Source organism: Phyllobates terribilis, unplaced genomic scaffold (assembly GCF_046119375.1).
Source record: "Phyllobates terribilis strain yellow unplaced genomic scaffold, ASM4611937v1 Scaffold_200__1_contigs__length_3551848, whole genome shotgun sequence".
In the NCBI taxonomy this organism is placed as follows: Eukaryota; Metazoa; Chordata; class Amphibia; order Anura; family Dendrobatidae; genus Phyllobates; species Phyllobates terribilis.
Window position 1 is genome coordinate 1305042 of NW_027362960.1, and position 11476 is coordinate 1316517.

The following is an 11476-nucleotide window of genomic DNA, read 5'->3' on the forward strand; positions in this document are numbered from 1 at the left end:
AGCACCCCATCACTCTCCTTCTTGGTCAAATAGCCCTTACACAGCCTGGAGGTGTGTTTGGGGTCATTGTCCTGTTGAAAAATAAATGATGGTCCAACTAAACGCAAACCGGATGGAATAGCATGCCGCTGCAAGATGCTGTGGTAGCCATGCTGGTTCAGTATGCCTTCAATTTTGAATAAATCTCCAACAGTGTCACCCGCAAAGCACCCCCACACCATCACACCTCCTCCTCCATGCTTCACGGTGGGAACCAGGCATGTAGAGTTCATCTGTTCACCTTTTCTGCGTCGCACAAAGACCCGGTGGTTGGAACCAAAGATCTCAAATTTGGACTCATCCGACCAAAGCACAGATTTCCACTGGTCTAATGTCCATTCCTTGTGTTCTTTACCCAAACAAGTCTCTTCTGCTTGTTGCCTGTCCTTAGCAGTGGTTTCCTAGCAGCTATTTTACCATGAAGGACTGCTGCACAAAGTCTCCTCTTAACAGTTGTTGTAGAGATGTGTCTGCTGCTAGAACTCTGTGTGGCATTGACCTGGTCTCTAATCTGAGCTGCTGATAACCTGCGATTTCTGAGGCTGGTGACTCGGATAAACTTATCCTCAGAAGCAGAGATGACTCTTGGTCTTCCATTCCTGGGGCGGTCCTCATGTGAGCCAGTTTCTTTGTAGCGCTTGATGGTTTTTGCAACAGCACTTGGGGACACTTTCAAAGTTTTACCAATTTATTCGGACTGACTGACCTTCATTTCTTAAAGTAATGATGGCCACTCATTTTTCTTTACTTAGAATTTGTATTATGGCAAGAAAAAAGCAGCTAACGGTCTATTCAGTAGGACTATCAGCTGTGTATCCACCAGACTTCTGCACAACACAACTGATGGTCCCAACCCCATTTATAAGGCAAGAAATCCCACTTATTAAACCTGATAGGGCACACCTGTGAAGTGAAAACCATTTCAGTTGACTACCTCTTGAAGCTCATCAAGAGAATGCCAAGAGTGTGCAAAGCAGTCATCAAAGCAAAAGGTGGCTACTTTGAAGAACCTAGAATATAAGACATATTTTCAGTTGTTTCACACTTTTTCGTTAAGTATATAATTCCACATGTGTTAATTCATAGTTTTGATGCCTTCAGTGTGAATGTACAATTTTGTTAGTCATGAAAATACAGAAAATCTTTAAATGAGAAGGTGTGTCCAAACTTTTGGTCTGTACTTTTTTTCTGAAACGCATATGGTAAAAGATAGAGTCCACTTAATGCATAAGTGAGAACTTGCCCATGTCTTTTCAGTGTCATGTTCCTCGTAAATACCTGAAGATTTAAAAAGAGATCAAAGTCTTTGGGTTTGTTTGTGGCACAAAAGGAAACTCCTTTTGATAATATTAATTAATCATTTTATAAAAGGTAGTCTGACAGATTAAAAATATTTGTGAGTATTATTGTTTGGGGCTTGGGGTAGGTTTATTTTCCCTCTTTTCTTTTTTTTTTCGCGTTCCTCTAGTAGTTTTTTCTTTTCCCTTGTTTGGGGGAGAAGTATTGGTTAATTGCCCTTTCTTAGGAGATACAGCCCGAGGTAAAAAAGGTACCAGACCTTTAGTACCAGTTGTGGTATTGTCCACTATGATGATATTGCTTGTTTTTTTAGTAGAGGAAACAATGTCTGATGTAGTGTCATATATTGAGAGGTCCAGTAGTGGAGTAGAAATGGGATCTGAGAATTCGATTAGAGCAAGAGATTCAATTTCATTAGGTGGAATTAGACTTTTAATTTCATTTATTGCCTCTAGTTGTCTCCATTTTATTTTTACTTAGACAAGCTCTTTCCCTTTCTTCATTTATTCTATTTATTTGTAGTCTAATGTTGTCTAGATTTGTTTGCATTAATAACCGAAATGAAGGTAGAGGTTTTCTATTCAGAAGATGGAAGTAGTGTGTTTGAATTTTGTATAGGAGGAGTGTTTGTCAAATTTGTTCTCCTGCTCACAGTACTTTTTGTAGATTCAACTGTTGCAATTGATAAAGGTTCAATTCTATTTGGTAGGACAATTATTTTGTTATTTGTTATCTTCGGTTCGATCTTATTATTTTCAATATTTTTTTATTTGTATCAGTACATTCATTAGCCTTTTCCTTTAGTTGTATAGGTAGAGAATTTTTAGATTTTTGTTCGATCACTCAGGGAACACTTTGTGTTTCTTTCTTTTTTATAATATGATAATCATCCCTGTCTCGTTGCAGTTTTTTCAATTTATTCATTATTGGCTCATGTTCCAATTGTAATATGGATGTGATAGTGTTCGAATTTATTTTTTTATATTCTGGATAAGATTCAAACCTTAATAGGTCCTTGTGACAAAACAGCTTTTTATTTTAATTAGCCAGAAGTATACATTTGTTAAGCCAAGAGAAATCCAGTATTGTGTTTGTGAATGTATGTGTATTTCTGTGACAGGTCAAGAAGGACATACGATTATTTGTATAAAGCTGAATGTTGACGTCTCTTGGTTTTTAAACAATGATGTTTGTTACTATGCTAATTGCATATTGTACTAAAGCCATCTAGATGTTGATTTACAAGAACCCCCTGCTATATCAACTATATATATTGATTAAATGCTCAAACAATGAGACATGAGCCCTGTGGAATAATACCCTCCCTAATCCTTGACCTGTGGATGCGTACATGAAAGGACAACTGTAACTATTTAAGGGACATATGCCTCTGTAGCAGTGAAAATTGAAAAAGAAAATCAAAAATTAGTCAGAGTCTTCAGGGCATCAGCTTGGTAGCATAGCTCAATCCAGAGAGACACAGATTTGGATTCTACATGATTCCACCTAAGGATGTACGGCCCTGACTGGAAGGATATGGATCTGCTCCATTAACCATCCTAGAACCCATAGATACATTTGAGGAGACCAGGTTGGGAGGATGAAGTCACCTGGCCCCATGGATATGTTTGGGGATGCCAGGTCGCCTGGAACCCATAGAAACTCTCGGCAAGGCCAGGGTTGGACCCTTGGGTCTATTGGCCTTGTACCTCGATATACTGTCAGCTTCCAAAGCTTGCTGCTACCTCCTCTCTGTGGGCACCCGCCAAAAGCGGGGGCCACTTGTTGAGTTAGTTGGCCCTGGAAGTCCCAAAATTGCAGTTCTATCGCTGGCGGGTCAGTGGAAGGACGAGACTGTGTAATGTTGTACCATCTTGGGTATTTACTGGGACTGTTCTGTTTAATGTCCGTTTTTGGTTCAATAAAATATTGCCACACTGCTTTACCCTCACACTGTGTTGTCTGAGTAGTATTATTCCAATGGAAGACCCCAGGTCTTCACAGTCCTTAGCTAAAGATAGATCTTTTTCAGTTGTAGTTTCGCACAATTGTGTTCTCTTTTTATGTAAACATGTTAACTGTAGCATCGGCGTCTCTGCCCCCTGCCAGGCAGAGGCACCCTCCCCCTTACCGCCGCGGTCCTGGTCCGGCGTTGTCTGGCCTCCCTGCTGGTGCATGCGGCTTCCCGGGCACGGTGCTTAGGTCACGTGCGCTCCCTCTTAAAGGGGCCACGCGCACCGTCCTAAAGAGTCCCCGGCCGGAGGACTTCCCATATATAAGGCACCTCCTCCAAAATGGAGGTGCCTGTGCAATGGTTGTTGTTCCGTGTTCTAACACTGGCTTCAGCCCTCAGGTCCCGCTGTCTGTCAGTCCTGCTCGCCAATCATGCTGCGGAGTCTCTGGTCAGTGAATTTTCTGCTATTTGGGAGGACACTAGATCTGCACTTCTTCAGTCCTCCGAGCGGATGAAGAGACATGCTGATAACAGACGTCTGGATCCGCCTCAATTCCATCCGGGAGACAAGGTCTGGTTCTCCTCTAAATTTGTTCGTATCAAAATACCATAGTATAAGTTGAGTCCGCGGTTCATCGGCCCGTTCGAGGTTTTGATCCAAATCAATGCCGTGGCTTACAAGCTAAAACTCCCGGCCACCCTACGGATTTCCAACTCCTTCCACGTATCTCTCCTCAAACCAGTTGTCCTTAATTCTTTCCCTGACGATCCAGGTACCACCCCAGGTCCGGTCTCCGCTGAGGACGTATGTGAGGTACATTTTGGCCACCAAAAGGGTAAGAGGAAAAAACTTTTTTCTGGTGGATTGGAAGGGGTTTGGCCCAGAGGAGAGGTCTTGGGGACCCAGGGAGAACATCCATGCCCCTCATCTTCTTAAAGAATTTCTTGCGGGCCTAAAGAAGAGGGGGCATAAAGGGGGGGTACTGTAGTATTGGCGTCTCTGCCCCCTGCCAGGCAGATACGCCGTCCTCCTTACCGCCGCTGTCTTGGTCCGGCATCTACTGGTCTCCCTGCTGCTGCAGCACGCAGCTTTCTGGGCACGGTGCATTGGCCGGGGACTCTAGGATGGCGCGTGTGGCCCCTTTAAGAGGGAGTGGCACGCCGTCCTAAAGAGTCCCCAGTCAATGGCCGGAGGACTTCCCGTATATAAGGCACCTCCTCCAAAATGGAGGTGCCTGTGCAATAGTTGTTGCTCTGTATGCTAACACTTGCTTCAGCCCTCAGGTCCCGCTGCCTGTCAGTCTTGCTCGCCAGCCTGCCTGACAGTCCTGCTAGCCTGTCTGCCTACCAGTCCTGCTCGCCAGTTACCTGTTGTGCCCGCCTGCCTGCCTACCTGGAAGCACCTGCCAGTTACCTGTCGTGCCCACCAGCCTGCTTACCTGGAAGCACTTGCCTGTTACCTGTCGTGCCTGCTAGGCTCTATACCCGGACCACCCATCAGCATTCCTGCCGTGCTCATCCGCTGTACCGGTTAGTTCCTGCCATCTGACCCGTGGGAGTCACCTGCTCTAATACAAGGTCGGTTCCAGAGTGGCACCTGGTCCCCCAGCTCGGTCCCTCCCTGGTTCACGGAGTCGATTGAGCCGCCGTGCGATCTTGAGTAGGTACTTAGTCACGCCCCTCTGGTCCCTCCTTGCACCGCAGCACAGAGGTTCCACCACCCGGACCCGCAACATTAACATAATGTGTATACAATTATTTAAATTAGAGTCCCATTCAAGTGTAAACGTATTTTCATTAGGAAATGTTTGTAGAACGTGTTCATGTCCATAATGGATCCTTCTGTTTGTCTAATAGTTCGTAACATGAGCCGTTCCCTTGATGATAGTCGATTGTAAAAGTATTCCATGATGTAGATATATAGATAATTCCCTCTGCAACCGGGATCTCCTTTGACAATTGCCAGACCGGGAGACGATTCCAATATACTGCTGCTGTATCCAAGATAAGACACTAGGGGGAAAGTAGCGCAAATAGGGTCTTACCCAACAAACATTTAAGAGTATTTGTATCAGATTGTGCTAACCTGATCCGTATTCTTCTCTTTGGCGTTTTAAGTTTAATGTTCAGCTGCTGCGGATCCATGGGTTTGTCAAATCCGATGAATATCAGGATCTGGAGAAATTTGTGGATAATTCCCGTGCTGCTGGTTTATTGAAGACGTCAATTCAGAAAAATTTATTAAATATAATAATTGGAATATGGAACGTGCAGATCTCTCAGATGTTTTTTTATATCAATTAATCGGTCTCTTTGTTTCTGCACTTCTATAGAATAATCTGGAAAGATCTAGATTTTGGACCTATTAATTGTTACATCTGGGTGATCCCTTGGCTGTTGCAGGATAATATCTCTGTCCAGGTAGTGTAAAACTTTAGCCAGCACTGGTCTTTATGGAAGCCCAGGAGGAAGATGACCACCCTATGAGCTCGTTCTACAGCTTATAGGAGGGTTAAGGTTTCAAGCCTGATTATTAATTTCAGCCAGTTTTCAAAGAATTCAGTAGGAAAGGAGCCTTCTATATTTTCAGGTACACCAATAAGTGGTATATCATTGAGTCTTGACCTATTTTCAAGATCATCTGTTTCTGCCAGCAGTGCTGATATCTGCTGTGCTGCAAGCCTGTTCTCATAGCTTGTACCGGCTATCTGGTCCTCAATGGCGCTGACTCTGCCTTCCACTGCCCCTGCTCTATTTTCTGCAGTTTGTGTCGTATACCTGCTATCTCATCTTTAAGACACCAAAATGTACATTGAAAGCAGATCGAGAGAATTTACAATGTACCACTGCAATGAAAACGTCTTTTAAAGTAGGTTCCTCAGGTACATGTATGTCCCATTGGTGCAGATTAGGCCATCAGGGATGAAAAGACCACATGCAATTTTGTGGTCTTTTCATCCCCTTCAATGCAGCTGCCTCTCCCATCTCCTGCACACCCAACTCCTCTACTTGGAGCCCGTGCACAGGTGTGGGGTAGCTGCTATAAGAAGGCCACTGGCACCTGCTGAGACCTGTGTTTCTGTTCAGGCAAATTGCTACAACCTGGCCACCACTTCCCTCCTCCTTGTCTACCCTGCTCAATCTGTCTCCAGCGTGACAACCGTGGTGTCATCTTTGAGCTGAGAGCCTGCTTGTCCCGCAGTCTTTATGTGGCTTTTCCTGGTCATTTTATTCCTCTGGAGCAAAGTACCTCCACACTCAGAAAGTTAACTGGTAGATGTATGACGATTTTCAGGATGGTCGTCAGGTCTTATATAGGATAAATAGCTAGATGCTCGGCAGGAGCTCTGTGAGGAGCTGCCCACTTTCTAAAGACTATAATACTTTTCCAGCAACGAACCACCATTTTTGTTAATATTATTATTGTGTATTAGTGATTTTCTTGTTATATTTTATATAGTTCTGCTGATTTGTCAGTATGTGCACTAGATTCACTTGTAAAATGTCCAGCATTCCACTAATCTCATCTTTATCTCAGGAGTCCATTGTCTCAGCAGCCAATAATCTCATTAGGTGAGTGTAGATCCAGACACAGTGGAGCAGTCATCACAGGGGGTCTTACATGCAGTCTCAGATGAAGGCTTCTAGACTATTCTTCATTGTTTTTAGCTAACAGTGAATGTTTAAGGGGGAAGGTGTGATCACTTCTGACCTGGGAGGGGACTGAGCCCAGTGGAAGAAAGGACAGACATTTTAGGGAGAGTTGTGTGGAAGAATTGAAAGGAAGAGGATGGAGACCGTGGACTTGGAAGGATGAATGGATAAACATGTTGCCATTATGGATTATGTCGTTTGGATTTACACTTTCTTACAAGGACTGCTGCTACGAGATACACGTGCTTTCATCGTTTTATCTGCCGTCTAGAGCAGGGTTCCCCAACTCCAGTCCTCAAGGCCCACCAACAGGCCATGTTTTCAGGATTTCCTTAGTATTGCTCAGGCAATAATTCCATCACCTGTGCAATACTAAGGAAATCCAAAAAACATGACCTGTTGGTGGGCCTTGAGGACTGGAGTTGGGGAACCCTGGTCTAGAGGATCATGGACTGTGGCTACAGACTATAGTGGCTGGAGATACGAAATCTGTGGGCCAACCAAAAGTTGGGAGACAGTGAGTATGGCCTTATACAAAGGCAGTGGAACTACTGAACCCAGATTGGGAATTTGAGGACTGAGAGAATGGTATTTTGGCCATTTACTTGGAATTGCTTTGTTACCGTGGCTGTGATCAATAAAATATTGTTGCATCGTTAACCTGCCTAGGTGATTACTTACAACCCACAACCTCAGATCTTTACAAGTGGTGGCAGCGGTGGGATCACCTATCTCTGGACCGCATACCAGGTAAAGTTATTGAGAGGTGACTTGGCAGAAGAAATGGCAGACTCCATCTACAAGAAGCTCAAGAAGGAGGAGCTGAGAGCCCTTTGCTCTGAGAGAGAACTAGAGTGGTTGCCGGAGGACAATCGGGCGACCCTAATGCAGCGCTTGGACTATTGGGACCAGGAACAACTTCATGAGGAGGTCAGTTCAGACATGGATGAGGGACAACAGCCCAATGCTGTCATCCAGATGGTGGAGGACACTGGATCTACCAGCCCAGATAATGTCCCTCCAGAGCTCCCTTTACCAGGCCGCCAAGTGACAATCGCCCTAACTGGGTGTCATCACTCAGGGGGTGGTTGCAATGGATACAAGTTTGGTTCTCATTGGGCACGTGGGGAGTTTCCCAGGACAAACCAGGGATCGGGGGGGGGGGGGGGGATATGGAGGACTCCACGGAAGGGACAGACCCCTGATCCAGCAAACCAAATACAGAGTCCTCGTCTCAGGGCTTCCCCCATCGGGAAGTTGGCAGGATCTGAAAGACCATATGAGAGAAGCTGGAGATGTCTATTACACTGACGTATAAAAGGGTGGAATGGGGACTGTGGAGTATATTCGCAAGGACGACATGGAATATGCTTTGAGGAAGCTGGATGATACAAAGTTTCGTTCTCATAAAGGCGAGACCTCTTACATTTGTGTCCCTGCTGAAAAAGTGGGGGAGGTATGTGAGGAGCTGCCCACTTTCTAAAGACTATGCTACTTTTCCAGCAACGGACCACCATTTTTGTTAATATTATTATTGTGTATTATTAGTGATTTACTTGTTATGTTTTATATAGTTCTGCTAACTTGTCAGTATGTGCACTAGATTCACTTGTAAAATGTCCAGCATTCCACTAATCTCATCTTTATCTCAGGAGTCCATTGTCTCAACAGCCAATAATCTCATTAGGTGAGTGTAGATGGAGACACAGTGGAGCAGTCATCACAGGGGGTCTTACATGCAGTCTCAGATGAAGGCTTCTAGACTATTCTTCATTGTTTTTAGCTAACAGTGAATGTTTAAGGGGGAGGGTGTGATCACTTCTGACCTGGGAGGGGACTGAGCCCAGTGGAAGAAAGGACAGACATGTTTTAGGGAGAGTTGTGTGGAAGAATTGAAAGGAAGAGGATGGAGACCGTGGAATTGGAAGGATGAATGGATAAACATGTTACCATTATGGATTATGTTGTTTGGATTTACACTTTCTTACAAGGACTGCTGCTACGAGATACACGTGCTTTCATTGTTTTATCTGCTGTCTAGAGGATCATAGACTGTGGCTACAGACTATACTGGCTGGAGATAAGAAATCTGTGGGCCAACCAAAAGTTGGGAGACAGTGAATATGGCCTTATACAAAGGCAGTGGAACTACTGAACCCAGATTGGTAATTTGAGGACTGAGAGAATGGTATTTTGGCCATTTACTTGGAATTGCTTTGTTACCGTGGCTGTGATCAATAAAATATTGTTGCATCATTAACCTGCCTAGGTGATTATTTACAACCCACAAACTCAGATCTTTACAAGCTCCTACATCTGCTTGTTCACATATGTCGTCAGGGTTGTTGCATGAAAGTACTGCTGCTTTCTGTGTAAGTGGGATAGTCATGCAAGGGAATATTGCTACAAAAAAAGGGACTGGCCTCTCTGACATTCACTTCAGAAAGGGAGTAAACTGTCCTGCATCCAGAAATTGAGGACCCACCTAGGCAATGGTGGTAACAAAATCTTATTAAGGTGGGCCTAATGAAGAACTTTGAAAAGGCTATGGATAAAAATGTAAAAGCATTCATGCATCTGATTGATAACTTTCCAAGGTTAAGTGAAGCAAACAGGGGCGTACATAGCAGTCATGTGGCCCCATAGCAGAAGCTCTAATTGGGCCCCCCCCCTACAAAAAAATAAATATTTGTCTGTGTCACAGAAGAGCCGATCTCACAACTTTCCAGCCTTTACATAGTAATTTACCTCCTTCTGAAGTCGTAGATTCCTCCTTCATTGCCCCCATAAAGTATGATGCCAACAAAAGTGCCCCCCAAACAGTATGATACCCCTATGGTGCATTCCTCCACATGCACCGTATAATGACCCTATTGTACCCCACTTCAACTCCCACAGCAAAGTATGGTGACCCTAACACAGTATAATCCCCCAACTGTGAACCCCACAGAGCCCTCCATACACTCTCATGGCCCCCACACAGCCCTCCAAACAGTATAATGACCCCACACAAACATTCACACTGTATAATTGCTTTCATACAGTATAATGGCCCCCCACATAGCCCTCAAAATATTGTAATGGCCCCACATAGCCTTCCATATAGTATAATGCACCACCAATAATCTTCCATATAGTATAATGCGCCCCCATAATCCTCCATATAGTATAATGCTCCCCCCATATAGTATAATGCTCCCCCCATAAACCTCCATATAGTATAATGCGCCCCCCATAATCCTCCATATAGTATAATGAACTTCCCATGGTCCTCCATAGAATATAATGCACTCCCCATAGTCCTCCATACAGTATATTACACACCCCATAGGGTAAAATGCAGCCCCCATATAGTATAATGCACGCCACAGTCCTGCAGTATTATGGGCACCACGTACTCACTGATTTTAAAATACCGTATATTTTAAATAAGCCGAGGCCCCTAATTTTACCACATAAAAATGGGAAAACCTATTGACTTGAGTATATGCCTAGAGTGGGAAATGCAGCAGCTACTGGTAAATTTACCCATCCTCGTATGTGTGGCCCCCTCAATCCCACAATCCCTGGTATGTGTGGCCCCCACAATTCCTGGTATATGTGGCCCCCACAATTCCTGGTATGTGTGGCCCCCACAATTCCTGGTATGTGTGGCCCCCACAATCCCTGGTATGTGTGGCCCCCACAATCCCCAAATCCTGGTATGTGTGGCCTCCTCAATCCCCCAATTCTGGTATGTGTGGCCTCCTCAATTCCCTAATCCTAGTATGTGTGGCCTCCTGAATCCCCCATTCCTGGTATGTGTGGCCTCCTCAATCCCCCATTCCTGGTATGTGTGGCCTCCTCAATCCCCAAATCCTGGTATGTGTGGCCCCCTCAATCCCACAATCCTGGTAAGTGTGGCCTCCTCAATCCCCAAATCCTGGTATGTGTGGCCTCCTCAATCCCCAGATCCTGGTATGTGTGGCCTCCTCAATCCCCCATTCCTGGTATGTGTGGCCTCCTCAATCCAAGTATCCTGGTATGTGTGGCCTCCTCAACCACCCAATCACTGCACACAAAACAATAAACACTTATACTCCCCTTCCTTCTTCACCTCTGCTCCAGCGCTGAGTCCTGTCTGCTGCAGCTCATGTCGGCATCTGAGCTGTGCGCGCTCTCAGATGCCGAGGTGAGCGGCTGCCGGCACATTCACTCCTCTGCACTGACAGCAGGAGCCGGGGCTCAGCGCTCCTCCGTGCCCGATACTAAAGAGAATGAATATTCCGTCTTCTCCACGCCCATGGGAGTGGAGAAGAGATAATATTCATGTCCCTTTAGCAGCGGGTACACGTGGTAGCCGCAGCAGCCGGCTACAGTGTGTGCCCCGCTCCTCCACTGCGCAACCCGCTCTTCTGCAGCCGCAACCTCCTACTCACCTATCCTCTTCGTTTCCACGCTGCTTGGGGCCCTCACGGGCCCCCTCCAGCCACGGGCCCCATAGCAGTGGCGTGGTCTGCCGCCATTGGCGGTACGCCACTGGAAGCAAAT